Source organism: Gobius niger (assembly GCF_951799975.1).
Source record: "Gobius niger genome assembly, chromosome: 21".
In the NCBI taxonomy this organism is placed as follows: Eukaryota; Metazoa; Chordata; class Actinopteri; order Gobiiformes; family Gobiidae; genus Gobius; species Gobius niger.
This window is the reverse complement of record NC_136872.1, coordinates 1731237-1736111: the sequence shown is the minus strand read 5'-3', so window position 1 is coordinate 1736111 and position 4875 is coordinate 1731237.

The window sequence follows — 4875 nt, the reverse complement described above, 5'->3', positions numbered from 1 at the left end:
GCGCCGCAGCACCTATTTTTACAACCCGACCCGCCCCGCAAGAATCAAATGCATATAGAAACAAACAATGATTTCATTTTTATTTCTGTCGGAAAAAAGATGCGCAAAAATGGAGCCAATTGTAGCAGGCAGGCATAAAACATTTTACATGAACCAAACCTTTATGTTTCATGAAAAACAAGGCATATTAATTAACATATAAAACGTTACAAAGTGCTGATAACAATGCGCGATTGCGCCAGCAGTGTTCAACTCAACAACGTAAGGCAGGCTCTATCATATCACATGTTCTGCATTATGCACCGACTAGACAACACCAAATAGAAATATAAAATGAGTCTCTCGATATGTTAACGTAACAAAAGCTTTAGGCTACAAGGAAAACAAACAGGCTATGTGTTGATCTGGGCTTTTAAATACAACCAAGGAACTTTTAGCATACAGATCCAACAAAATTTTGTCTAAAAATTACTGGGAGTTTTTATGAGCGCTATGCAAAAATAAAATTGCATCAACTGTGCCCGGATTTAGTCTGTTTCGCCTGGATTCTAGCACGCGCCCAGCAGAGCTGAATGTGCGCTCGCTGGACGCACTGCTGGCTGGTATGCAAAGGATCATTTTTGCCAGCTTGTCAAGCAAAGGAAAGGCCTTTGCCTAAGAGTGCCAGAAGTCTAGAACGTCCTCCCCATCCCAGCAAAACTGGCTTTCGATGTACCGCTGGATCTCGTCTTTCTCGGTCGCTTCCACATCCTCATCCTCCCACTCGCTAAACGCTCTTTTTCTTTTGGCTCCCTGGTTTTCCTCATCAACTGCAATAGTGGTAAAATATTCTACAATTAGCTATTATTATTTATAGACTGCTGTAATTACAACAAAGATATAGCTCAAATAGCGCGCTGTGGCAAAAGTAATTAAACTGCTGGTGCCGCCGCTTCAGATTCCTCCGTCTGGACTGATGAAGGCGCACTGATAAAATCCTTGACCAGACGTCTAGCCTGGTCATAGACGGCGTTTCTTTCGTCGGCTGGGAACATTTTCAGTGATTTGAACCGGTTACAAAGAAGAGTTCCGAGTTTCTGCGTGACGCCAAGGGAAAGTTTCTCGCTTAGCAGCTTAGCAGCTGCGCAGCCCGCGCCGAATATGGACCATGTACTCCGGATCATCGTACTGAGGCTCGCAGTGTTTTTTCAGTTTAAAAAACCAAAGCACAACGAGATGAATGGTGGGGTACCTGTCGCCTTCCAGCTCCTCACTGGCAGATTTAAAGGGTAGCAAAAACTCTGTGATTGTGTGCAATACGTCCAGCTGAACGCCATCAATTATGTGAAGCTGATCTTTCTCCTGCACGGCCTGTTGAATTTCACGGAACTGCTTAATGACCGACTGCATCATTGCGGATTTGCTGTTCCATCGTGTTTCACATTCTTGTATAACAGTGTGTGGGAGCTGCACTACGGTACCGGATTTCTTAAGGTATTTCACAAGACTTTTGCATTTGTCAGTCACTTCTGTCACATCATGCATAAATGCTGGGCTGTCCTTAGTGTCAAATGTGTGTTTGAGAATGATATTGAGGACATGCACTGTGCATGGAATCCACTTGTAGCTACGAAGGGCCGCTTTTATGTTCGCTCCCTGGTCACTTACAAACATGACTTTTTGTATACGATCAGGATGTATTCCGAAGTCATGCAGCTCTTTAACCATTTGCTCGTGAAGGTTGTATGCTGTCTTCTTCAGAGTAGAGTCAAATTCAGCTGTAGTTATGACACGACTTTCCAGCCTCCAGTTCTCGTTTATGTAGTGACCTGTAAATGCAGTGTATGACCGTTTATTGAATTCGTCGGTCCACATGTCAGTGGTAATAGCAATCCCACCCACCACAGTCCAGAGCTTTAATTCCGTTGCAAGAACTTCTTTCTTCTCTACAGCCATCACTTTAGTTTTGTCGCAAAGGGTTTGCCTATGAGGGAGCACACTGCCGACATCCACACGTCCGTAACGAGCTCCTATATTAATGAAGCACTGAGCTACATTACGAAATCCTTTTCCAGACACGATGTCAAACGGGCGCAAATCCTGACAGCATAAGTCAACACAAGCGTTGATCACATCAGTTTTGGCTTGAGATGGAACACTTGTGCTTTTCATAAAAGACGTGATTGTCTGAGTCGCCGTCGCCCCATGGTTCTTCTTGGCCGCACAAACATGTCTTGTCATGCTGGATGTGCCCGTCTTGTGGCTGTCATGTTTGTATAATTTGTCACAGGTATTTCATTTAACGTAGCCAGTGCTGATTGATTGATTGATTGATTGAATATTTTATTTCGAGCTACACAAAACAGACACAAAAGTGAGAAAAAAAAACAATAATAATAATTACAAAGCTCGAAAAGGAGTGGGAAGAAGACAAGCTTATTAACTCCCACCCCCTATGCTAGTGCTGCTATCTTCTCCTCCTGCACTTGAGACCACCTCAGAAAACCTTTCCCAAACATTAGACTTAGAACATTGACTTGCTTTTTTCTTCAACTTGTAATCCCCTGACAGCAATTTCTCCCAAATCTTCTCCTCCATCTTCTTGTTTTTTTTTGTATCTGTGGCTTTGTGGCAAGCTAGCGATGTTTTCGCGCCGTAGTGGCGCTGCTTTACGTGAAGGCCTACGTAGGAGGAGAGCTTAATAAGTAAGTTTTTATAAGCTGATAATGCACAATGATAAAAATATTAATAATAAAAATAGCCTTGCAACCATTAAAAAGTATGCATTATTTATTTTAAGGGACCACAGCTTTAATTCCGCCCAAAAATGTGCTTAAAAGTTGCCTAAAACAACAAGATGTAATACTCCAAGAGTCAGCAATGAGGTGTGTTAATAAGCTCTTTGTTTAAAATCTTTAATTTTATTCATTTCAAAATGAACGAGACTGGTGTGTCACATGATCTATTCTGCACCCTTTCTCCTGCTCAGAGCAGCAGGAGAGGGGCAGACGGGGAGGAGGAGAGGTAGCGCTGCGCAAACTCGTGCACACTGCACAGCACAGAGGAGCATTCCATAAAAACAGGAGATACTGGACTCTATAGTATTCTCTTGGTCACAAACAGCTGCTTGTTTTATGAAAATCCACCTCATATTATGTCAAGACCCTGCAGCAGTGGCGCTGGGCGATCAGCATTTTTTGACCCGCCCCAATCCGCCCCGCGATCAAATACGAATTTTGTGCCCCGACCCGACCCGCGGGGACCGCGGTGTAACCCGCAACCCGCGCATCACTAACTTGCAAAGTGAGTTTTGCGTCCTCTTTTCTCTCAGTTCCCCATGCTGGGTTGTTTTTCCTCCGAGCCCACATGAGCTCGTACACGGACATCGAGGGCGCGCTCTGCACGTGCCCGGCTGCCACTGCCTGCACCACGTGCCTATTCTGACCAATCAACGCGGCGGAAAGGTAGAGCGTGGCTAGAGCGGAGCTCGGCTAAGTCCATACAAATTTATTTTATAGACGACACAGTACATGATGTTAATATAGATTATAATCGACACTAAATCCGACCTTTGTGAAAGTTGTAGGCGGATACGGACAGCTGAATACGGACAGTTTTTTTTTTCGCACCCCCGCTCTATGGCAAAAATCCTTTCTGGGCCCAATAGGAATTTGCTGCTGCAGTACCATCGAGTGGCCGTCCACCGACCGGCGCGCGGGGAAGGGGGGAGTGTCTTATCCAGTTTAATATAATAGATCCATGGTATGACCCCCGTGCTGTGAAGTCAGCGTGTCGTGAAGTGACGTCACTTCACGACACGCTGACTTCACGTTTCTTAAGGGGGTATGAGCCGAAGTAGCCACTAATACTATTGATAGTTTGATTCATCAGTTTGCTGCACATTCTTTGCCCAATAATGAATTTTCTGGGGCATGTTGTTATTGTTTTCATTATTTTAGTGGGAAAATACTTTTTAAGGGCGAATTTTGTGAATATTAAAGTAGCAAATTAGCCCACAAAAGCTGCCATTACTTCAGACTTAGAAAAAAAAGAACAATTTATCAATAGGGATTTGAAGTGGAAAATGTTCTATGACTGCCACAAGAGGCTCAGGACAAGAGATAAATATAGCCGCAAGCGGCGATTATCGGCCCTCGCCGACCGCCCTGCCCCCTTTTGTCTCCCTCAATCTAAATTTACGGTATTGCTACTGCCTTTATGTTTGTTTGTTTTTTAAGTTTTTTCCCTAGGCTCTTAGTTTTAGGATTTTTGGAATGTGCTAATGTGCCCTCTCAGTATCTGACAAAGTTTTTGTCAAAAAAAACGTTTTTTGACAATGCTGAGAACTCTGCTCTTAATTTATACATAATACAGAGAAAAATGTGAACACCGCGTTCTAAATTATTATGCAAATGACATTTTTCTCTGATTTCCTAAACTGTCAACTCAAATGAGAGTCAGCATAATGTTCAAGTCTTTAACTGGTCGAGGATCATTTAAATGTGGTTGAAAAAATCTCCCAGTGAAAACAGTATTTATTTCAAGAATAAACATAGTAAAAACCTCAAAATCTACTGTTCCAAATTATTATGCAACTCATCGTTTCAATACATTTTAAAGCTTGTAATTAACTGAAGATGGTCATTTGTTGAAGATGCAGCATTATAGTAGAGCGGTTAAGCTTCATAAAAATGCACAATTGTGCGTTTTTATGAAGAAAGCATGAAAGTTTTATCACAGTTAGCCCATACCATAAGGCTTATTTTTAGATGTGGAGGTAAGCTGTATTTGACCTCTGATGACCCCGAGAGGTCATTGACCTCAAAATGCCAAAATGCAGACTTTTTCAGCCTGTATGTAACAAAATCATATTCACAGTGTGTAAAACAGTGTACT